Source organism: Arctopsyche grandis, chromosome 7, assembly GCF_051622035.1.
Source record: "Arctopsyche grandis isolate Sample6627 chromosome 7, ASM5162203v2, whole genome shotgun sequence".
NCBI classification, from domain to species: Eukaryota; Metazoa; Arthropoda; class Insecta; order Trichoptera; family Hydropsychidae; genus Arctopsyche; species Arctopsyche grandis.
In genome coordinates this window covers 15,388,837-15,415,892 of record NC_135361.1, presented here as the reverse complement: position 1 = coordinate 15,415,892, position 27,056 = coordinate 15,388,837, and the positions used below count along the sequence as shown (strand labels likewise).

The 27,056-nt window shown below is 32.6% G+C and overlaps 1 protein-coding gene across 1 annotated transcript in view; it reads right to left on the bottom strand.

Moving 5' to 3' along the window:
• LOC143914925 (uncharacterized) overlaps positions 1-27,056 on the bottom strand; it is a 74,413-nt gene that overhangs the window by 11,132 nt on the left and 36,225 nt on the right. The gene's annotated exons all lie outside the window — the stretch shown is intronic.

Sequence of the window (27,056 nt, the reverse complement as noted above, 5' to 3'; positions counted from 1 at the left end):
AAAAGCTCTAGCTACGGATGAAGTAAAAAAACGATTGATCTCCCATTTCAAATTAAAAGATTAAACTGATGTATTTATTAAGATCCGAAATTTATATTCAAGTCGATAAACTGTCAGGTAAATTGCGCGAGCGCCGTCAGTATAATTTGGATGGCAAAATAATGAAATTCCTTCGGCGCGGGAAGGAAGCTTTTCTGAAAGGACGTCTGCAGAGAAAGCTTTAGTGGAGAGGAGAAGACGAAAGCCCTCCCCCTCCCCCACGTTTAGCGTCTTCGCCGAATTTTAATTTAATATCCAACGATTATAACGTTCATTAACCAAAACGATCAACAAGAAATATGACCGGTATTAAAGGTTAAAGTAAAATGGTCATATTTTGACGACTGCATTATTATTAAAATATTGCTTTAAATCGGTCTAAAAAAAAAAAAAATATATATATATATATATATATATATATATATATATATATATATATATATATATATATATATATATATATATATATATATATATATATATATATATTTATTTATTTAGGTTTTTTTTTCAATAATAATCATTTAAATTTAAAAATATTTGGATCCTGTGCCTTCGATTTCAATGCAAAAACAGGCTTTTTATATTTAACGGAAAATATAAGACGAGTTCCTTTTAAACAAATTTGATTGATTACGAGCCAGTCTTAAAATATCATTTCATTTTCCAGAAGTACATATTTGAAGTATATTTTCTTCAACGTTTTCCACTTTCTGCAAAGAGATAGAATTTTGCCCAATTATTTCTCAAACATTTTTTTCACAAGATGAAAAAGATGCTCAAAGAATAAATAGTCTTTTCGTGATGACTTCCGCTTTTCGACTGCTAATATTGATTTGATTCGCATTCATGAGATACGTTCAAATTATCCGGTCCGTATGAATATTCAAATGACAATGAATTGAAAAAATAATTCATTATGTGAATGAAATAAAAAAAAATTTCATTTAGATCTCGAAAACCATGGACTTTTGCAGAAATCAACACAAATTATTTGATACAGAGGGTAGTCGGCGACGCAGATTTTTGAAATCCTCCTCAAGAATAATATCGCAACGAGAATTGATGCAAATTTATGCAAAACAATTCATTTGAGATTCCGTTATATTTAATTTCCAACTTGATGTTGTTTTTCTTTTTTTTATCATTCTTTTTGATTTAATCAAATTTATTAGGGCGATAGAGAAGTTTTCTCGTTACTTCGCACGGTAAAAAAATCTTTGTGTCGATGTCCTTTTAAAATTGTGTTCGTTTTATTGTTTTGTAACTTAGTGCGGAAAATTACCTCCGGTTTTTTTTTGTCTCAAAAACTCTCGTTTTCACAATCATTTGTTTCGCTGTTCGCGTTGGCTTTCTTTCAAGGCGAAACAAATTCAATTAACAAATTTCCGTGAAAGACTTAATTTTCCTTTATTATTTCAACAAAAACAATAATTATAGATATCATAGATTTGTATTTATAGTATATATGTTAATTAATATTATAATTTTTTGTAATATTTATATACTATGTACATATGTATATTCAATAGTATTTTAATTGTTTGTGCAAATGTATTTTTTTTAAATATTTCGTAAATCTTTCTATATTTTATAACATAAATAATAAAGATACATATTTACATATGTATATATTTAGATAGAACCATTCTCTTCTACGATTGGTGTATTTTTATAAGAACCCTTTTCTTTGGAGGTTTATATTGCAAACAAAAACCCAATATTCGCAGTATCCCCAATATAAATAGCAGTTTTATTTCAGTAATAAATATCACAAGATGATAAACCTAAGATATATTGCGATTAAAAATATATTATTACAAACGTAGTATACGTATACAATATAAATCTTCATGACAGGAATACGTAACATTTCCTTTGAGGCACATTTTTTCATTGAAAAATTAATATTACTTAGTTTAATTTGGTGATGTGTAAGGAAAATGTATCTTCATTCCTCATTTTTCAGTTTAACTACGCTATCAATTCACCTCGGCGAGTTTTTTCCACGAACATCCCTTTCAATCGGCTCTTTTCCTCTATTTTTTTTATTTTTCGTTCCAGTTTTCCAACTACGTAGACGGCCTCCGTTTGACGACAGAAAAGATTCAGATATATAATTTGAAATCTTATTGTTTTTACCGGGTGTCTCCAGTATATTCAATTTGCCGTTATCGTCACCTTCATAGAATTTACGATTGCCTCCGTTTCTCCTCTAAAAGGTTTACTAAAGATCCGTCGCTTCTTTTGTACAACATCGAATCCTTTTTGTATCGTTTTCCGATATCTGTATCAATCAAATTCTTTGATTCTCCTCCGAATAGTCGGCACCTTTGTCGCGTGTAAATGAATTGCCTTATTTCTGACATTCAAGTCCACCCTTTTCCAATTATTTTAAATACTCAATTTGGCGGAGCACGAAGAATCCCTCTCATTTAAACCGGAAAAGTCTGCTCGAATGACATTCCTTTCGACGCCTTTATATCTCGAATACGATTTATAAATCCATCATAAATCCGCGGTAATAAAATCGAGGGGCGTTTGAATTGTTTATATCTCGCGTTATAATACAATATTGTTGGATTCGGTCTGAAATTTATACGCGGGCATTCATCGGGGATTTCAATCATACTCGAAAATGTTATCCGCAAGGAATTATTATTAAGGTTCGATCGCTCAGGCAGTAGATGGAAATAGGCTCGGTGAGATTCACATCTTCCAATATCCTTTATAAAATATCAACATAGCCGGGGGTACGTACGGAACCTGAGGCTCGCTTAATTCAAGCCTGTCAATAAATTTTGAATATCAATAGGGCTACGAGCCAAACCTTTGAACCGTGCTCTACATGTAAATATATATTTTTTAAATATGAAATATACATACATTATATACTAAACTGTGTTCTTATTTTTAGATTTTCCCCGTCGCCGAAACTCGTCACTCGGAGTCTCAGATGCAAAGTGTAAGATAATTTCATTAATATCGTATTAAGGTAATATTATTGTACGATGGACGGAATCCGTCTCGGAGAGTGTGGAAGACTCATAATTCATCTGATAAAACACTCCGCCCTAATTGATTTATAATCGACATAGTGATTTAATCAATTACGAGTTCACCGTTTGAAATTTCGTCGATCGATTGCCTCTTTCCGGTCGAGTGTCCATTTAAAAATCTTCTCGTTAATTTCCATTGACTCAATTATGACACATCGCCGCTTAAGAGGGCGTCAATTAGCATGTACATACGTTATCAATCTTTCAATTGGATTACCCAAGTGTATTAGCCGTTACAATATTTAATGTATATACATATGTGTCTGTGTGTGTTTACATCAAACATTTCACGATCAAATTTATTTACATTTAACTTCTAATTCCTCTGACAACGCATGTCATAAAATAAATGACGTAATGATAAGTAATATTTGCGTATTCATCTTTTACCATTGAAATTTAAAAAAATGTTGATTAGATTTATTTAAATAGTACTTGCTCCTCTACTATACGCATTTTTTGATGAGTTACAAGATAAATTATAAAAAATATTTAATTGTAGAAAACGAAATTGAAATATTTTTTTCATTAATTGTAATTTTGAAAAAGTGTCAAGCTTATTATTTTCATTAAAAATGTGATTATGCATTGTTATTTTTGTGTTTATACTACACTGACAGTATTTGATATTTTAATTATATTTATATGGACATACATATGTATGTATGTACCAACATACATATATAAACAACGTGAATTTCACTAACCATCTTACCTACAATCTGGTATAAATATTTTTAATTATATTTATTGGGCGTCTACTTCAATTAAGAAATGATAACTTTTAATTGAATAAAATTCAAAAATTCTAAGAAAGTATAAGTACAATACAAATTAATCTAATTGTGAACTGAATAACTGTAAAACTTTCTTTCTTCTGCATCGATTTTTCAAAAATTTAATCACTGTTTAGGTCAAACTTTTAATGCAGAAAAGCCAAATAAATAAGAGAAGCGCAACGATTTATTTTTATTTTTTAAAAACAGAAACAAACAGCATTAACACATATGTACATGAAATACAAAAAAAAACAAACAAAAAAAGCATTGAATAGTGGTAGATATAGAATATACGTATGTACATGTGATACTACGAATAATGAACAAATAAAATAAAATTAAGCACGAAAAAGAACAACAAAATGGATCGATATGAGGAGGGATATTAAGAAAATAGAAAGATCTACACATATGTATGTATGTAAATATAAAAAAATACAGGAATAGAACAGGGATTAATGTGAAGTAATGAAGGATCTTGCTTAATAAATAATAAAATATCGTTTTTGAAAGACAGAAATATACATGCACGGTTGGTTTATTGATAATTCGTCATTGAATAAATTACTATACAACGCAGTTTAACGGCCCCTGGTCAAAATCAAGCTGAATGGCTGTTTTTGTCAATTGTATTATATCAGTACATGAATGTTTCTGAGCGTTGTAATAAAATTTCAATCGTTTTTTCAACGCACTCGCAGGCAGCCGGCGAAAAATTTAAATATTAATATGAAGAACCATAAATTTTCCAACCGCCTAAAAAACGAGCGCGTTTGTATTTCACAAGAAGCGTTTCATTGGAAAACTTTTATCATTCCCCGTCGGGGGAGAGTCGCGATTCGCTTAATCGGGGGAAATCGCAAGATAAAGTTATCGGCGACCGCACCGCGGTTGCCCGGTGCTAATGTAATAATTTATGAATTTTCAACGCCTATATATTTATTTGCGAAACCGCCATCCCGCCAGTCTCTGCTCGACCCCTTTTCAGTTGAATAAAATCCTTTATTTCTCCTGGCGGGAGATTTAACTTTGATAAATTTAGCCCCATTCGGAAAATTCGCCCCGCGATCCGCGAGTGTTATAAATATACACGCTGCTGGGCGGACTCCCTCTCTCTCCCTCGCGCATCCCCAAATTACATCTCCACCGATTCCAAAAATGCTTTATATCATCAAGTTCCTCGCGCAGATTTACATTGCTGTTTTTGACTGGGCTATAATTGAGCTCGAGACCCGCCTAAACGCTTAACAGCCCCTGAAAAAGCCTCCGGTCCTCTCGCACATAGTAAATGACTATTAGCCGAAGAAATATTATAACGTATAATTTTGCACGAATTGAGCGAATACGATTAATATATGGTTTTTTCAAATTGACGTAATGTAACGCTCGTTAATGTCACCCATTATCTTGACTTTTGTTGAGAACTATAATGTAAATTTTAGTTTCAGTTAAGACTAATTTAAACTTTGCATTATAAGGCAACTTATTGATACCTAAAAATATATGGGACGCTATATTCGAAAGCGGCGAAAGTAAAATTTGCAGTTCAAAAACACTATTTCTGTTTGACTTCATTCATAAATTGCTATCACTTATTTTAATTTGATATGTCCAGAATCTTGAAAAAGCCGATTAAACGTATTACAGGTCACCATTATTTTAAATATTGTTAAACATCAAACACTATACTTAATGTTTTGCGAGATATGTCTCGAAATGAATTAAATTGGACTTATGCCACTTTCAACTATAACGGCTCATACTATTATATGACCTCTTGTTGGAAAGGTCATATTTTCAGACTTCAAAAAAATAAATCTAACAAGAAAATTAGAAATTCTTATTTTTCAAATATGTAAAGTAGTAAAAGTTTGGAATACTTAACCTAATCAATTAGTAACTTCTACGTGATTTTATTTCATGATTAAAAAAATAAACTTGATGGATTCTTAAATAGTTTCGTGGTACTTTTTTTCGTTTTGAATTGTAATTATAATTGGTATATTTGGAAAAAGGTTATATAATAGAATAGGAGAAGAAATGAATCAATCGGTCAAGATTCTCTTGATGTTAGACCTGAATTGATGTAGGGAAATACCAAATAGATCAACCTCATTCAGCTCTCCGTTAAACATACGATAAACGCGCTGCAGATAAGAATATTTTTGGGAATTAGTATTGAAAGGATCAAGTGAAAAGAGTGTAACGTGTCTAGAGTACCGAACTGGGATTCTGAAATTAACCTTATTCAGTAAATCAGAACAATCAAGGAAACCATTTATGAGCTTAAAGAAGAATATAACATCAGTATGTAACACAAAACACATTTACTCCGGTGTTTCCCAACGTGGGGCAATTTCAATGTTTTGGAGCAATCGGCAAATCAACAATATTTCTTTTATATTTTTTGTTAAGGATTCCATTTGCCGAAATTAATATTTCATAGTGCAATTGAGAAATTTGAAAAAAATAGCTAAGTTTGAAAACGATCGAAAGAGAACCCAAATTTCGTCAGACGAAAAAATCGAAAGTGATATAATAAATAATCATAAAATAAAATATATAAATATACTTGAGAACTACAGTATTGTATCACAAGTTCATATAAGTGTGTGTTTGTAGATTAATTTATTGTTATTTAGAGTTAATTAATATTTTTTTTATATATTATACATCAGATCACGTTACGTAGATACATATGTACATACATATGTAACACGACCCACTCAGATTTGTATTTAATTGTGAATCCGCACTCTCTACTCGTTTTGGCAATGCAACTTAAATATTTATCGCCGACATTTAACTGGAAGCGGCGACCCATTATAGCCGTTAATTCATTAGTCAAATAGGCCGTTACATTATAAACGTATACACTTACAATATAATGTGCGTACGTTGTAGGCGTAAGCTGTTAACTAGTTCATTTACATTTCGCACGTACAATATTGCGCCGTTACAGTGATGGTATAATAATATTGCTGCGAAATAAAGAGGACATTCTTCCTACCAATTAGTACGCGCCGCCCTTTGAATTATCGCCGACCCTATTCGAACTATGTGTGTGTGAAGGTATGTATGTGTTTGAAATTTACGTCGCTATTGTTGTTTGGTTGAATGTTAAATTGTTCGGCGAAATCTCGACCGAAATGTAATGGGTACATACCTAAGGAGCGGGGGAGTCACCTATTTGCAAACAAGACAATAATTTGAACCAAAGCCAGGGGCCGTTTTAATGAAACGCTTGTTCGAACCAAAGGTCCGGCCCTAATGACTTTGACCAGGGCTCGGCTAGGGGCCCTGACCGCACCTCTCGCCCACCCATTTCGGGTTTTCCTTCAAAGCCCGCCGTCCGCTTTCCACGGTTCAAATAATTTTCCTCGAAAACTCGCCCGTTCACCTCATACGTTGCCGTTTCGCACCGCGTCGATACGCCAAACGATGACTTTTCCGGTATAAACAGCATCCGATTACAGGCGTTTTTCCTCCCCCACCCATCCATCCGTACGCAAACACGGAAAAGCGTTTATATGCCCTTTCCGGCAAACACGGCCGAGTGCGAAATTTATTTCCATAACTCTTCAGATTTGTTTTTATTTTTGCTTGTATTAATTTCGCACGGGCGAAATATCAATTTTGTGAAACTCGACGGACCGGAATTGAATTTCGTCGCCTGCCTTCAACCAAACTACATACATATGTGTGTATGTAGGTATGCTTGATGGGAAATGGAGAAAAAAAAACAGCATACACTCTGACGTTGAACGTAGTGCACGTTAAGGCTGAAATTTATGTCTTGCTTTTAGCTTAGTTTTGTTGTGCTAAAATACTTTCGTAAACTCCCTACTTGTAGTATCTGTTTATTACGCTAAGTCTAAACTCTGGATACGTGAACTAGACATTAATTATTTGAATGTTGAATTTAAGATACATATATGTACGTGCATACATACACTTAAGCACCATTCTAACTAAGGTTCTCAATCGAATATTGAAATATTCGAATATTCGCCCGATTTTCGTCTATACGAATATTGGAATAATCTATCAAAAATTCGTAAAATATTCATTTATACTATTTCAAGAGAAATTTGAAAAATATATATGTAACTTGAGATATGTTACTTTGAAAAATATGTTAATAAAAATTGTATACTTGAGCAATATACATGGGTAAGACAAATTTTTTTTCAATATACAATAGCGATCGTGCCGATAATTCCGTTCCAACAATCAATGGTCGTTTTCTAGTTCCCGGAAAGATGCACTAAATTGCACTGAACAGTGGCGCAGTTTCTAGAAGTCAAAATTTTCAAAGGTGCTTAAAAGGTGCTTGAATTCTAAAATTCCCACACCCTCGGATAACATACCCCAAATATCCCTCGATGCTTTTTTGTGGAATTCTATTGCGTTAGTTATCCTTGAGCATCTTTGAAAGTTTGGATGTCTCGAGAGTGCGACTATCTCGAGTGCATTTTTACGATCACACCTTTTCTATGCGCCGTTATTTTGTTTCGAAAATTTTGTGTTATCTACATATGTACAATAGTCGACAAACAGTAGTATACCTAGAAAGTATTGCAAGCGGCATGCTTTATATTTGCCAAAAGTCACTCGTACATATACCCACCATAAACTTACTTTTGATGTTCTCAGAAATACGGCAAAAAACGCTCAACGATTTTTAATACTTTATAAAATTCAAAAATTAAAGGATTATAAAAGTGATTAATGATTAATTAAATAATATTTTACTACCAACTTGTTGATATGTTGCACTAATTATTTAAATAAATCAATCCTGGTAAAAGTAAAAAAAATACGGATATTATTCGACATTCGAATATTCGAAAACTACGAATAATTGAGAAACATAAATTTTAACTTCCCGTGCGAGCATACATATGTATGCCAGGTTTTTAAGGAAGATTATTAACTTCTGTTGGAGTTTTGAGGTGAATAATTGAATTCAACGTTTAATTTGTTGGAATTCTTGGAAGTAAATTTGAGTTTGTTATTCAATTGTAAATTCGTTTTAATAATAATAATAGTACCATAAGTAACGTAAGCAAGCAGCGCGTTTAATCTACGTATTGACTCAAAACATTTCGGTGCGTTTGAACAATACCAAATTTAATCAAGCCTATGAATAATAAACATTTGTCAAATATCACATTGAATATTATTTCATTTAGGATTAGCATACATAAATCACACGGCCAAAAACATAAAGCAATCCACAATGATTAATAGTTTCTCGAACTAAACGTCATCCGTATGAATCAAACTCTTTTTAATTAATAAATGTTACCATAAAAAAATGAGCACTAGCGTCTAGTCTAGACCGAACCTGGGGTATGTTTGTCATCGATTGTTACAAAAACTTAAGTTAACGATGAAAGTGTTACGAATTCAAATTTGTCATATTTTGACGGTGTATAATAAATTACACCACAAATCATATTATTAATTTTGTAGAAAGATTACGTATACGATCAGAAATTAATCACCAGTACATTTCTAAAAAACTATTACAAATGTTTTACAAATACAAATTATTAAATTGATCTATTTGATTAGTTTAAAATTCAACACAATCGTTGAATAATATTCAATTAAATTATTGGATTCCGACCTTGAAATTGGTAATCACTATAACAGTGATTATCTCACTAGATAATCACTGAACAGATTCAACTAAATATACACTGAACACCGACTAGATTCTCGAACTAGAATCACCCACCGTAAGAACATACATAATTTCATTTGGAAATACATATTTGCACAATTTTTTACAATTATGAAAGACATATGTATGTACGTTTGCCCAATAATTAGTATTTGTTATCATCTATAATCCACCTCGACTCCTCCCGGTCCTGTGCCAAATTGAAATTAGCGTTTAGGGACGATCCCGTCAGTTCTTTAATTTGGTCTGACCATCTTATGGTTTCTCTGAACTCTCTTCATTCTTCTTGGCAATATGGCCAAAGTAGGACAGAATCTTTTTATACATGTAATGGAGAGTCTCTCTGAAATTGCCAGGTCTTTGGGGATGGAGATATTCGTGCGACTTGCAGTCCATGGAATTTGCAGCATCAGCCTCCAGTACCACATTTCAAAGGCATCTAATGTGTCCTTTTCTCTCTTTTTGAGCCTCCATGTCTCGTTTCTTAAAATGAAATGGGGATGATCAGTGATCGCACCAGACAGATTTTGGTTCTTCTGATTATAGAACGAACAGCATTTCCATATCTTTGTCAGACTTATCATCGCCCTTTTCCCTAGTCTTCTGCGGATTTTTGATTGACGTCCTCCTTTTGAAATTAAAGCACTTGGGTAAATAAAATCGTTGACTTCCTCATTGCCTTTTAAAGCATTTAAAAATCTGTCAACAACGATATTTTGTTTGTTTTTGTTTTTGTCTAGACCCAGGTGTTAACTCTTTATTTCTATTCTATCAAGTAATTCAACCATTTATCCTTATTTCCTGGCTGGCTATTAGCGACGATTTCTTATACAAGAAATCTTTCTGTCACATATAATTATGCCACCTTTCCATCCGTTGAGTACTCTTCTCATTATGCATTCCCCATATATGTATAAACATATATTATGTACAAGTTGCTAAGTTATGTACCTAGAAACTAACGAAAATTGGGGTGGCAGGAATTGTCGCACAGTGATTTCAACTCATGCTTTGTGTATAATCATTATGTTTAATAATGGTATTTGGTACTTATGTACAAAAGTTTGATCATAGGTGTCACCTTGGGCGATCTTTAATGGCAACTATAGTCGGGGTTAATATATAATAAATAAATAAATAAAGAATAAATATATTAAATAATAAATAAATATATTAAAATATCATGAGAGGGTATGCATTCCTGTCGGACGCCTTTTTGCACTTGAAATTTTTCCGAATGAAATTCATCTACTCCTACTGTTTATTATGTACCTATATATAAATCATAAGTGAGTTTTATTTGTTGCTTTGGGACATCCATATTTTGTAACACCTTCCATAGGCAGTTCTAATTGATACAATCAAAAGCTTTTGAAAAAAAAAACAAAACGAATTCAAATAGGGCACTTACGTCGATCGGTGACAGGTTTATCCAACTATCTAAGTTCTGAAATGTACTTAGATCTTAACGATGAGAATCAATCCCAATAAATGTACATATGTATGTATGTGTGTATAGATACATATATATACATAGGTGAGCTCCGGCGAACTCGGAGATATTGTAACGCGTGGAGTGGTAGGTAACATTCAAAGTTGTTCGAGCGTGGAGTATCAAAATAATTTCGCCGCTATCTCGCTACGTTGTAGTCGCGTGTACGTTTAATCGTCGCCTGTTCTAGTTAACTGAATAAGCGCTTCCTTTTAAAGTTAACATTTCAAGTTGCTCAAAAGGATAAGGCCATTTAGCAATTACGGGCCGTTGCTGAGAGAGAGTCGCGACAATGCGAAAAGTTGCAGCCGTTTCGTTTCGTTTCGTTTCGACCGAACGGCTCGACTCGAGAGCATCCACAGCTCCGGCGAAAAGCTCTTAATTATCTCGAGGATGTTCTCGGGGGCGTTGAATATTCAACGTTCGGTATTGATTCAATTAAATGTATCGATTTGTATGAGTGTGTGTGTGTGTGTGTGTTGATACGTGGTGGATACGCTCCGGAGAATCTTACTGATTCAATTTAATCTAATACTATTAATATTTTCTGAATAATATGTGGTTTGGTTTAGTACACAATTATGTGTTTTTTTTTTACTCCTGAGATTTGACAGATTTTGTTAAATTGTAATAGCTTTCTATGTATGTATGTACATATGTATGTCCTACAACAGGATGGACCTACATATTTATTTACTACTATTTTTCCATAGTGACATTACAGAGTAGTTCCAACAGAGAAATGTTATATTAATAGAAGTGTCTTTAGGCGTCATATTGTTGTCAAGCGACGATTGTCCACAGACAATCCTAAATAATTTTAGCATCAGTCGTATTTGATGCTTGGTGCTTGCTCGACGTATATCCGATAAAAGCTTCTCTGTTATTTTATATTACTCGCAAGATGGGCAAGCATCGGTAAAAATTGCACCATGCATTCAAAAACACACAATAAACAACATGGGATACATTTTTATAAGTAAATTGATCCGATTGTATTCCGTACGTTGTGGCGTATTTATAGAGACGTACTGCGTAATATTGACAACAGTTATTTATTCGTAAGGGCCCTTCTATTACTATTACATTTCTCTGAGTTCCAAGTCATAACTATGGCTTAGCACAAAAATAAATATAAAACAAATACAGTAGTGAAACGCGTTACGATCTCAAATTAAACACTCCCTTACGCAGATCAGCGTATTTTAGATTAAACAAATCCAAGCTATTTAAAATCTAGTTGAGAAGCTTGATGCTGCTGGCAACAGGCGACAAAACTATCGAATTATTACGTGCCCCAGATGAGGAGAATAAATGGCAGTAGCTAATGTACATATGAATATGAGTTGGCTGGGAACACTGAAGATCAATTCGGCAAGAATTTGAGGATTGATCACCAAACCAACCAGTTATTCATAGATATTTGCTCAAATATACTCTACGTCTATATATGTTATACAGTCTTGTACATTTCGTTCGTTCATCAAATTGACAAACCAACTAGTTCATGCACAAACTATTAGTCATAAGTTTAAGTATTCTCAATCTCAATTTTTAGGTATGTATGCTTTCCCTGGGTTGCAATATTTTAAAAAATAGCGGAAAAGGGAATTAAAGAAACGTCATAATGTGGTTTCTATAGGATTTCCCTTTTAAATACTTTTTTTTAGAAAGTTTTAGTTTTTTTTTAGCTAAAAGTTTTATGTGACACCTGATGAGTCTATTTATTGAAGGTAGCTTTTGACTGTTAGGACTTAACTAAAATCAACAGTTTGTTTATGAACGAACTATATGTTCATGAATGAACCGGAGTGAATACTTGAACTATTACATATACATATATATAATACGTAGCCTCATCGCCCGTTGTAAAGTGTGCTAATTTCGCTCAATCAAGATTGAGATGCGTATAATTAATTGGTTTTATTTATTAATTTTCTATCAATTTATGATTATTTTTAAAACAATATATAATGTATGTGTGTAATATTTATTTATTTTTCTTTGAACTTGAATTAAAAATTCTTTTATTTTTATTTTAAGACGTTACGCTTTTTATACTTTTAATAGTGGGCATTATTTAGCTAGAAAACTGTGAATCTTAGCTCATATTTCTTGTTCTAAACGAAAAATAAAGTACAAAATGTTTTAAAAAAATTATTCTAAAGTATGTGGTCATAAAATAAAAGACCGTCCTTAATAATATGCTGCGTATGGTCACATATTATTCCATATAACTTGATAATGGTAATTTTTCAAACCTTTATACGTAGTTGATATATGTACATATGTAAGTATATTTTTTTATACAAAAATTTTCTCAATATACACATACATACATATGTATGTATGATACGAAAACTTAATTCTGTTTTTACGAGGCTTTTTTTCGCACACTATTTTGATAATAATACGAACCAAATTTGCAATTTTTTTATCACCTGTTGTGTTATCGTAACAATTGTATGACTCGTATAGAAAAATATCAAAATAAAATGATGTTATAATTTTCACATAAGACATAGAACCAATCCACAATTTTCCCATATAAATGTGTGCATTTATACTTTTTATACGCGAAATTCTCTACAGCATAAAAATAGAATGTGTTTAATCGTCATTAAAAATTTCCGTTTTATTAAATTGTGTTTTATTTATCCAATATTTTAGTTGTTTGAAATATGAACCCTCAAGCTTTAAATCGACGTCTATAAGCATACAACATTCTTAAGAGATACATTAGCAGAAAATTAGATTTCAGCCTGGTCGGTTTTCAAAGAATATCGACATAACGCCGACTCGTTGATCAAACGCGCTGCTTTCCGTAACGTAGAAATAAATTGTCGAATTAAAATATCCTAGTAGGAGAATTGACAAATGAAGTGTACGGAAGAGAGACAGAATGAGAAACTTGGTCTTGGGTACACGAGAGAGAGTGCCGCCACTCTTGAAATTACGGGGGCGGCAGAGCAAAAAGCGATTTGGGATTTGCGGCGACCCCGGGTGTGCACCACACCATCCCCAACCCCCTGGGCCACACACCCCATCCCCCATCCGGGAAAACTCCTTCGCATTAATAATAGTGAAACGACGAACGAATGGCAGAACGACGCGTTTTGCCGCACTCGGAACGAAAAAAATTGGAAATCGCGATAGTTGTGTGCGCGCCGCGGAAAATCCGCCGGAAAATGCGGTCATAAGTAATTACCGCACAATGATGTTTTTTCGGGTTGGGCCTGATGAACTCTTGCGGTTGGAACCATAAAAGTTCGATGTATGTGTGTGTATGTGTGTGAGGGATTTTTAATAATAAAAAAACATGAATGTGTCCCGTGGGATTGTGTTATATTTATGCGATGTTTTTTATTAAATAGTCAAATTACGCGAGTGTGTGGATTCGCGTGATTTTCATGCGTGTAATATATTTATATTTCGGTAGATGTTTGATATAATTTTAGATGAAACTGCATTTAAATTGGACATAATTTTTATTGAACATGTTAGAAAAATACCATCCCCTTTTATATATGTATGTATGTACTCTTATACTGGAAAAGTATGTAGGTTATTATATATATTCTTGTTTGAACGCCACGGTTCTATCTAACGATAACGAACCACTTTCCAGAAATCACAAAGAATTCTATTCTATTGTTACTGTTTCCTTGAATCGTCAGTGGTAGATACACAGTACGGGATTTTATATTTGACGTTTCTTATTTTGTTCCAAAAGAATTTTAATTTTCTTCGCTTACTACGCTACACCAACTATGATTTTATATTTTGATTCATTTTTGACTCTATCCGTACTATTTCAAAACATTCAAAAATATAAAACAAAACCAATTTACTATTTTTTACAACGCATTGGCGGTATAATATATTTGTTGATAAATATTTCTTGAATATTTGTATAATATTTTTGCTTAACTTTTATTCATTATTTTATGGTGTTATAATTATTACAATAGTAATCCGAATTTGAATTATTTATCAGTTTCATAATGATGAATTGGGGTTGCCTATAATGTTTATATTTCTTAATTTGAAAAATAAACAAATAAATACAATTTTACTAGCTAACTTTCAATAGTAAGTAGCTTTAGATTAGACAATACTTTTTACCTCATGATATCATTACGGGTTGCCGCTGAGCGAAATATGTGCTATTTAACTTGTACATATGTTTATAAATTTATCGATTATAAATTTTGCATATTAAAATAGTGGTGATATAGTGAGTAGAATAGAATAGTGGTGACATAGTGGCTTTGGCCAATTTGATGAGGAACTGTTTGAACAGTGAAATCAGATAAATTGACGAACTCTAGTAGGAAACTATCAACTTGAAGTCACAAATATCCAATTCTGACTAGCAGCACTACAGACTATACTCCAAATAAATTATTTTCAATCAAGGTCAACTCTAGAGATCGAACTCGACAACCTCTCTATACTGCCGGCTATGGTGTTGCTTTATGTTTTTATAACAATTTTTTTTTTTAATATGTAATATTATTACTATTAAATGTATTGATTTACTACGACATTCTTGTTTTAGAAAATATTTCATAATCAATAAATAACTAAAACTTGAAGTCACAAATCTCCAATTTTGACTAGCAGCACTAAAGATTATACTCCAAATAAATTATTTTCAATCAAGGTCGACTCTCGAGATCGAACCCGACAACCTCTATATGATTCTGGCTATGCTGGTTGCTCTATGTTTTTATAAATAAAATTTTTGTAATGTATATTATTATTACTATTAAAATTATCTATTACGACATTCTTGTTTTAGAAAATATTTCATCATCTATAAATAACTTAAACGATGATAGGTACATACATTGATAATGGGCCTCTTTTGGCCCAATAAATCCAAGGTATTAATTTGTATTGTATGTAGAATTTATGAAGATTATTTTTGTCAAATGCGGAATAAGGAATTTAGATCCCGGTTTGTTGTTAAAAAAATTCCTTTAACGTAAAAAGTAATTGTGTATGCGTAGACATTCAAAATAGGATGTGGTCGAAAGTTATGCAGGGAGGGGTGGGGGCACACAACGGCCATAATTGTAAAACGTGCGCTTATTGCGTACAATTATGGCGGATAATGCGAATGTTTATCTGTGTGCAAAAACCCTTAAATGATCCGAATAACGTCACACCTACGAATTTTTACCCGGCTCGAAATAGGCTCGGACGGTCGAAAGTTCGTTGCTATCGTCAAAGTTTACGCGCTACGCGTAATGGCAAAACACACCGGGCATGTGTGTTCCGTTCGGCTCTGCGGACTTTCCCAAGTTTTATATGATTTTTGGTTCGAGAGCCCCATGTGGTGCTAAAACCGCTAAACAAATTCCCTTTTTTGTATTTTCAAAGGTAAAATTATTTTTTTGTCCTGGTAATGCGAGTATACGAGATCGAGCATACGCATACATATGTACATATGCACATATGTATAATTGTTATTGGTTAGATTTGGTTTGGTACCATTTTCATATCGGTTAAGTAGAACGTATAAAATATAGGTACTTTAAGTATATAAGCAGTATGGCTCGGTGGGTACGTTTGTGTTTAGCACCGAGAGGTTACCGGGATCGATGCCGTGCTTATGTTTAATACTGCTAGTCATATTTGGGTATTTGTAACTCCAAGTCGATTATTTCCTATCAGAGCTTGCCAATTCATCTGATTTCATTGTTGAAAGGGGTTCCTCTATCAAATTGGCAAAAACCATCCTATTTGATTTATGTACAATATGAAAAAAAAATTGTGTGCAAGTCTAAATCCATAGATGTCTGTATGGATTAATTCATTAATAAATTGATTGTTCATTTCGTGTTCTTCGGCATCTCGAAATTCTGCAATATTTTAATTGGCTAGAAAAGCGCATTGGAATTAATCTGTTAGGCCTTCCTGTTATATATCTATATCCATGTAAAAATAATCGTAAAGTTTAATGTTAGGTAATTCAATAATGAAATCGTCGTGAAATGTGTAGGTTTTACAGTTCAAGTGTGTATATGTCGTTCGTTCATGAAAATGCTGTTTTTTTTTTCATACACGAACCAATCTGGCCAGTTATAGTGTACTCAAAAGAATAAATTGACAAACGAACTAGTCACGCAAAAACTATTTGATATAAGTTTAAGTATTTCCAATCGTTTGTCTTATCCTCTATGTACATACATACATACATATGTATGTATGTATGTACGCTTACCCTGAGTTGAAATGTTTTAAAAATTAGCGGAAACGGAAATTATGGATACTTTGTAATGTGGATTTACCTTTTGAATACTTTTTGACACCTCAAATGTTTTGACAGCTCAAAAGATTAGACAGCTCAAAAGTTTTGACAGGTAAAAGTTTCGTGCGACACCTGGTGAGTTGAAGATAGCTTTTGATTGTTAGCACTAAAACTAAAACCAATAGGTCGTGTATGAATAAAGTAGTATTTCCATGAATAAATTTGAGTTAACACTTGGATTGTAATAAAGGTACGTATGTTTTTCTGAATGATGGATTGAAATTCAGTAATTGCTCTACGTAATTACTTTTTTTTTTTGCCAAAATTGTTTGTATGGCTTGTAAATTACATTGCTGTTATATAAATATGTCTTGCGAGGCATTTATATGGCTTATCTTACTCCTTGAGAATTATGTATTATTGTTATTATACGGAATTTAATCCGTCACAATTTTGATTAAAATGCGGTTAGCCTCTTATTTTCAAAGTAATTCCCTTCTTGAATGGGAAATCTAATTTTAGCCCCAAAAATTAATTGCGGTCATCGATCACTCATTTATTAACAGAGCTGTCATTTCGATTTATGATTAAAAATAATAATAAATTAAAGCACCTCTCTTGTCGTATTTTTTTTTTTGGCAGACACCTCTAGCTGTTTATATTTGGATGCAGTTTGTATGAAGTAAAAGTCGATTATCGTTAAATGAATATAAAAATGTTTTTGCATTGTATTTTTATTGATATTTGCTACAATAATTTTAAGAAAATCAACGAAATTATATTACGCTTATATTTTTAAATATTTTTTGTAATAATATAGCGCCACTTGCACTGATTAAATTTAACCAGCAGCATAGCTCGGACGTTAAGCTTCTGCTTACCGTCAAGAAGGTGCCGGGTTCTATCCCTGAATGAAAATGAATTTTTCAGAGTATGCTGTTGGTCAGACCTGGATTTGTGACTCCAGGTTGATCGTTTCCTATCAGAGTTTGCCAATTTTCTCTGATTTCATTGTTGAAACGGTTCCAGGAAAAAAAATTGGCTAAAAATCCTTCCTACCTACTATGTCACCACTATTTGAAATTTGATTGACGTACAATTCATTAGATGTCTCGTTAATTTGCGAGTTTTTTCAGTGTCTCGCAATTCAACGACTTATAATAAAAATGCTGCATTTGTATTTGTAATTGGCCAGGAAGGCGCATTGGGATTTACCTGTAAGGCCTTCCTGGTATATATGTAAAAAAAAAAAAAAACTGATGATTTTCCGTATACAGTGGCGAATATTTATTCTCAATTAAACCATCGTGACACAATGCAGATATTTGTACAATAGGATTTTACTGTTTTTTAACCTTTATTAAAAAAAAGGAAACTCTCTCCCAAAAATAAATTGGAATGAAAATAAATTCAAAGGGGGATCCCACCGCAATATGGTTTCAATTTATTGTTTTATCTTACAATTAAAAGTAAAAAATAGTTATTTTTGCAGTTGCGCACGGGATTATTGCTGTCGCTATTAACGATTTTATAGCCAAACACAATTACCTCCATGGAAAACAAAATATGGTGATCGGCTTAAAGCTTAAAATGCTTTTCAACGTTGCATTTTTTCATTCGCCATTGTTTTACAATTTTTTTTATTTTTTATTTTTATAGTCACACTGATTTGCATACAGTTAAATCGTAGTTTTGATGTCGAACGAACCCAACATTAATCTATTGTTAAATTCTTCAACTTGTAAAATTCAATGGAGATTGCTCAATTGTTTCCCCCATTTACCCGGATTATTGAAAATTTTAATTTCATTCTAAGATGGAGTCGTAATTTTCTCACACAAATTGATTGTTTCGAAATGTTGGGGAGCGATCTAAATGGAAATGATTTATACTTGCCCATTTTGAAAAGGTTTTCTGTGGTAATTTGTCGCCTTCTGTAATAATCGCATAAAATAATAATAAAGTTGTCGTATCACGAAAACTCTCATTAAACACTCGTAATGTACTGCATATCGGATCATAAGTTTTTTTTTACGCAATATAAACTTCGAATGGATGCCTTTGTACGGGTATAATTTAAAACTTTTACATAGTATTGCTAAAACACGCGTATAACTTTTTTGTTATCGTCGAAAATATACACATAAATTACTTCAATCCGAGCCTATACATTATCAAAAGCGCTTAATTTGCATATAAATTAGATCAATATTATTTTAAGTAAGAAATATATTCGCCACTAGATAAACACGTGAAATATAACTTCACCATTTTGCACTTTCGCAATGTTAAACGACCCATTTACACGCATTAGCACTCCATTTTAACCGTGCGAATATACGCACTATAATATATTCAATATACAAATGTTGTATTTAACTTTAAGTTTCGTAACGAAGGATACATATTACCAATTAAATCATCATCACTTGAAGTCGATTTATTTAATATTCTATCATTTAGACTTTATTCGGTATCATAGAATCTTTGTTTATTATGTTCTTTTAACCATTTCGATAACCACTTGGACTTGGACATGGTTCCTGTCCACTCTTAAAATCATTGTTTCAAATGATTTGTATATAAAATTAAATTATAATAAAAATTTTAAATTCCATTCACAGTATTTGCAGCTTGCAATCTTAATTGCATAGAATTATACTCATAATCTAGTCTATTTAGATAATAATCGGATATATATTCATATGCTTTGAATATGTGTATGTATGTATTTACGAATGTACATACATATATTCTGAATGTATGTATTATTGTATTTTTAATATTGTTTCAGTACTATTTTTTTTTTTTTTGCATTTTATAGTATTATTTTTATAATTTTTTTATTTAATGGAACTTGTTTACATATTTCCAGCCATAGTGGCGCTTTAGAGCGACCTGTAAAGTTATTGTGGTCTAAATCTTTAGCTTCATGTCGGAAACATTGGCTTACTTAAATGTTAGCTAACATTCTTATGCCGGTAAAATATCAAAGCAATCTAAATAGTGGAGATAATCAGATCACAAATTTTTGACCGCCAGGAATTTGCTCTAATTATATAAAAAAGAGCATTTAAGAAATTACGATACAATCGACTACATAGATTATATTTAACGAGTGTTTTTACCCGGCTTCGCTCGGTATTTGTAATATAAACCGCTTAAACACGGCCAATCTAATAGTAAACATTTTATTAAATTTATTTGAATAGTTTTATTTTGTTTAAATTTATTTGAATAATCATTTGTTTTTTTTATTAAATTGAACGGCTTTGCGAACCAAACAAATAAACAAACAGAAAACGCAAATATCGGAAGGCAAAGATCTTAAGTCGAAAGATAAAAAAAAAACGGTGCATGGTAAACGGTACATACTCACTTAATTTGCGCGAGCAGGATACAACCGGAACAAGAGGAACATGCTTTTCCTCCCGTATTCTGCGCGCGCACATTAATAATTAATAATTAATCTTTCGATTTTCGATCTTTGCCTTCCGATATTTGCGTTTTCTGTAATTTAAGATTCTGTCTCGTCACGGAGACCGATATTAGATGTACGAACGTATTATGTATGGTATACATATGTAGAGAGTGGGAAGCAACTGAATGTGGATTTGCAATTTGATTTTTATAATAGTATACATATATAGAAAGATTTTTAATAATGAAGATGAATACTTATTTGGTATTTGTTTTAAAATTCCTTTTGATACTGGAAATTGTACCTAGAATAGAATGCGGAACGATTCATTGAAATGTTATAGTACATACTGTCTGGTTATCTTCGCATTATAGTGGATTTGTGTCATCGTTGTCAACCCCTCCCCCCTCCCCTCCCCCCCCTTAGCGATAAAAACTGTGAAAGCTTGATGAATGTTGGCAATATATAATCAAATTATCTACAAATACGATTCTCCCATCGTGGCTTTTATCGCTAAATGGTGCCATCCAGCTCGTCGACGGACGATTGGCACCATTAACAATCGAATAGTTGTAACTCACTCGACCGTGGCGAACGGGAAACCATCGAGGGTTCACATTGTCTATATACGTATGTACGTACGTAATTTTTTTTTATACGTGTATGTATTTAGTAGATATGTATGTATATATAAAAATAGAGTGAGGTGTTTGTTGCGTGCCTGCGAAACAATTACGTCTAATCTATTCTGTGCCAAAGAATTTACGGAGATTTTATCGTGCAGAAACTATCGGGTCATTAATTTTGGCCGGTGGGCGGGTGGGTGGGTGGGTGGGTGGGTGAGTGGGTGGGCAGGTCACCCCACCTTTCAAATGGGAAACGGCAATAAAGAGACGTCCCGCGCGTGATTCATGCCCGCTTCTTAATCCGGCCGTGGCCCGCCTCTGATATATGCCCGTCGTGCACCCGCTCCGTGTTTTTTGGGCCACCCTGTATGAGGTCCCGCACTCCACAAATGTATGTGTGTGTTCACATTTAAATTAATGTCCTACGCTCCGCTTTTCGCAGGACCGACGCGTATTATTTAGTCCTGCTAATTGCGTCGTTTCTTTTGATATATGAAAAGTTGGCCGGTTTTCGGGGGACTTCCACTCAATTCATATCCTTGTTTTAATATATTTTTCATTTTGTGTTTGAATTTATGCGTAAATGCTATATAAGATTATATATTTTTGACCATTGTGGCGCATTAGGGATGCGCCACAATGGTTCAAACTTTAAACAAATAAATGTATGTATGTATATATTCGAGTTTTTACTGAATCTGTGTATGCAGTAACGATAGATGAAGTTTTGCAATTGTGAGGAATTTTGGCCTTGAGATTTTGACTGGAACTCGGGATCGATCACTGATCACATGATTCTTGAATTATGTGTGTGTGTGTCAGTGTATTTTGGTGAATATCCGTCAGACGGAAATGACAGTTTACCCATTAAATATATGGGCTCTTCATGAGGAAATGACAATATGGGTTTTTCACTCCAAATTGACCCTTTTTCATTTCAAATTCAATGTCAATGTTAATTTGAAATGAAAAAGGGTCAATTTGAAATGAAATGGGTTTAATTTGAAATGAAAAAGGGTCAATTTGAAATGAAAAATGGTCAGTCTGGAATTAAAAACCTATATAATCCTAGTAATAATATAATGTAAATAAATAAAAAACACAATTTAATTTTTGCTTCCACACTACTGAATGCATGAAGCTATTGAAAATTTAATATGAAAATTTATATTTATACTAGCCGAACCCGTATTTATACTAGCCGAATTTATATTTATACTAGGGTTTGAATTTGTACACCAAAAATAGTAATTTTCATTTTAACAATATTCCATTTTTTTTTTTTTTTGACCTTTTAAATTTTTTGTATCTTGATATTTTTTGCTTATAATCTTTATAAAAATTATGTAATAAAAAATTTTGATTAAAATCCGACGAACGGAAGTAGAACTTTTGTCTTACTGAAAATCTAACATGTTTTTTTCCCTATGTTAGCTCTCAAATGTGTATCGAAAATACTCTCATATCAAGTATGTTTGTATGGGCAATATTATCGAATTTATTACTTTATTACTTTATTGTTTTTTTATTTGGACTTTTTCCAATAAATTGTAATGGATGAATATTTTCCCGCGAGGCATTTTTGCTCGTAAGCGTCAATTTTCGCTTTACTAAGTAGCCAAGACGTAAGGCTAATTCAAACTTTTATGATTTGGAAAAAAAATCTCTTTTACTAACAAATTATAAGTGATTATCGAACATTTTTTTAGATAAACAGCAAAATTCCTTTTTATATTCATTGCACCAAACAGTTTGGAAACAGATTCAGTAAAAAGTATCGTTATTATTCAACTGTAAAGTTTTCGTAATATTCCACTTGTCAGAAGTATATAACTCTTCATTTTCCGAACACAAATTGAAATATGTACGTGTGTACAGATTAAGGGTAAATCTATTCGATTTTGTAATCAGATAGACGGGGAAAACCTGATGGAAGTACTTCAAGCAAACAATGTCAAGCCCTCCAATCAACCGTGTAACGAAATAATCCAATTAAATTCATTTATTACACTAACTGAATTTCAAATTGAAACCTTCAGTTGTGAATCGAGAGAACGATTCGTCAGTGTTTCCATGAAAATTAAATAATATATGTAAATTCAAATTTTTGAACAAAAAAAAATATTTTATTTGGTTAAAAACGATACTCGTAAAACTATGTATGTATGTATATTATTAAACGAAATTCAATACATTTAAATTTAATTCAATTACAACTCATCGAATAATTGTTTTGAAAAAATGTGATTTATTGAATGCGAAAGATACATATTACAATGCTTCAATGTTTGTTAAAAATTACAATGTCTATTTTTTTTTTTATTCGATCATTCTGTTAATTTGAATCAAAAGACTCATTCAGACCATTTATTTAATAATTTATTCTACTCGTAGCTTGTGTTATGCATGTTTAGATCAAAATTATAAATCTTGTTGAGTTCAGACGAAAACTTTTTCTGACAAGTTTACACGCGAACGAATAATATTTGAAAAATAGTCCAAAATGAATTTCGCAAAAATTGAAAAAGTGAAAATCTTATAATTATACTGGTAAATGATAATCTTATTCTTCTGTTTGAAAAGTCGGATATAAAAGCACCCGTGGCGTTTTGAAATTGAAAAGTGCGAAAGTTTCACGCATTTCGACTAATTTCCTCTTGAACTTTTTTCATAATTTTCGATATTGCTTTTTCGGTTCGAATTTCATGCGACGACATAAAAGCATTTCTATTGAATTTTACGGCTATTTGCTACTTAAGTCTCCACTTTCTCGACGGCCACAAACAAACACCTTTTTCAAAGACCCTTTCGGGACCGCAGACCACAGTTTCAAATTGTTCCCCGTCGACCGAACCCAGCCTATGTACTTGTACACACACATACACCCACACATCCGCAGTCTAATACCCCAAATGAAAACTTTTTAAATGTGAAAAGTGAGCCTGAAATTAAATAAAAAATATTATAATAAGGTACTGAGCCAGAATCACCTGGAGGGGAAAAGTTTTATCAGTATTAAAAAAATTGTACTAAAAGTTTAATTTAATTTCAGGTGCTAAAATTATATACGATATGCGTCAAATTTATTTTTATATATGTGCATATATGTATATTTTTTAATTCTGTTTGAATTATTCTGTTTTAGTTCAAATATGTATATTCATATACCTAATAAGTGCATTTAGGCGAATGAACGCTGTTTTTACAAGGCTATTCTTATTGGTTTCACTTCGCCAATTGGTCTGACAAACTTCCTACACTCTCCGTATCGCTTTGAAACTGAGACTGCCATTTTACGAGGTTTGGCCGCCGATAGAGATTTCAATTGGGTCCGCTAAGTTCATAGATGGTGAAATATTATCGTAATAAACACGTTTAAGAATCCAAAAACTTTGGAGAAGGTGACAGCTCACCCACTGCCAATAACGTCTCTTCTGAAGTACGATATTTTACGAACGTTTTATCATACTAGATTTTATAAGCCATTTTAAGGTCGTCCCACTTCGTTTTTGTCATCCCACATACCGAAGATAAGAACTGTCAAAACGTCGTTATTAAAATAGTGAAATAGAAAATATAACATGTATCCACACATTTTGTAATAAAACTTGCGAGGTGTACACATATCCAAAAAATGTTACGTAGAATGCCATGAGATAGTAAATTTTTATTTTTAGAAAGACCAAATATGGCAGTCTTCATTTGAAAATGTTAGATTTTAATACAGGATATACAAACAAATAAACATTTATCTTTACATATATATATGTATATCTATAAGATGGTGTACATTTATAATTAAGATTTATAATTTATTCCATTGTTTAAAATTTATTAGTACAAATTTAATAATTCGAAAACTCATTAGCCAACTTCAGTTAAAAATTTAATTACCACCATCCCATCCTCTCGGTTCCTTTCGTAAAATTACATCGACGAGTTTATTACGAAGGCGAATATTGCGGATCGAAGCCTCAACTACAACTTTTGTTATTAATTATGAAGTGCAACCGAGGTTCGGTTTTAATTAGACATGGTCAGGCGTCGGCACAGCCAGCTAGTGGTGCTAAACTCTCAGCCTTCGATCCAGTTCGTATCTGTCGTGGAAACTCGGCGGCTCCGATGAGCGTGTTCCTAATACAGTTTTTGGAGCCTGGCTGGGGAATAAGATGAATTCTCGAGCACGTTTTGCTGGGTCAGGAGGAGGCCTGGGGCCCTCGGTCCCCTGAGCGCTCTTTGCCCGTTTAACACATTAGGTCCTTTTCACGATTGACGGGACCTCGGCTACAACGCACGCACATTAAGTCCTGTGACCGTGCCGAATTCGACAAATTAAATATAAGATCCCGAGGAAAACTTAATTGCAAATATTTATATATACATAGGTACTATATGTATGTAGCATGTAATAATCTACATATATAAAGTAGTACAAGGGATACCTAATATGTATGTCTGTGAAGCGATGTTTAAATTCAGATACATTTATATTGTGTGAGAAATAATTAGCTTAATTTGCGAATAATTATATAATTTAGAAATTTATTGGCATATAAGCCCACTTTATAGGTCAATGAAGTCAACCAATAAAGCCCTCTACATGAGGTCACCATCATCCCAACGAATACAGCCTGAGAGGCCCTTTCGTGAGAAAACGAGACGGTTATCCAGCAATATAGCACTATAACAACCGCACATCACTGTTAAATTTATTGGCAGACAAGTTTCACGTAGGTACATATGTACATATGGACTTTCGATACGATATTTGTCGTAGGAAGAGATGCTACTACAGACTGCTAAGACGTACTGAGACGATTCTCTTGGCCTCGTTTCTTTCTAATAATCTTATATTGAATAAAAAATATATTTTTAAGACGTTCACAACAACTTTGGTAATCAATATAATTCAAGGATCATGAAAAAAATTACATTTTTATCTACATATATAATAGAACCGCTTCCGCTATACAAATAGCCATTTCTTTGTACGTATATAGACTTTATTCAAAACAATAACTTTGAATTCACTTTAATCAGTCAAAACTAATCAAAATCGACACATTTTACACTACGATAGTGAAAATATTCTCAAAAAAAGATAAAAAAAAAATGGGAAAAAATTCACTTTTTAAAGACAAATTGCTTGGTTGAGGCACGGGACATCGTCTAAAATCAATGAAATTTTTAATTAATGAGACGCAAGTTTTATACAAAGTCTATCTTGGGAAATTCGAAATTTATATTTTTCGCTCCAGTCTGATGTATACATATATATATACATATGTAAATATATCGCTTGCATTAATCTTTTAATTCCTTTATAATGAAATTCTAGTTAGTAGTGTGGGGGTTTGTAAATTCTTATCGATATACTTTATGTGTTTGTGTAAAATATTTTAGATGTCCAACGCTTTTTTTAATGAAAATGGTCGTTGGTTTTTTTTTAGAGTGGTGTATTTTAACATGACAGGCTTTCGAGGTTTTTCCCGACCGGATACCTTATTTTAGACGACTCTTCCCGGCCACATTCTGATAATTAAGGTCGGTTTGGTAAGGAAACAATGACTATCATGTTACGGTTTTTGCACAACACAAAGACCTTTTTAATACGCTTTCACAAAAAAATAGGATGTTTGTATTTTCCATATAATATGCAAACGTATAATAAATTGTTCGTTTTCTACGG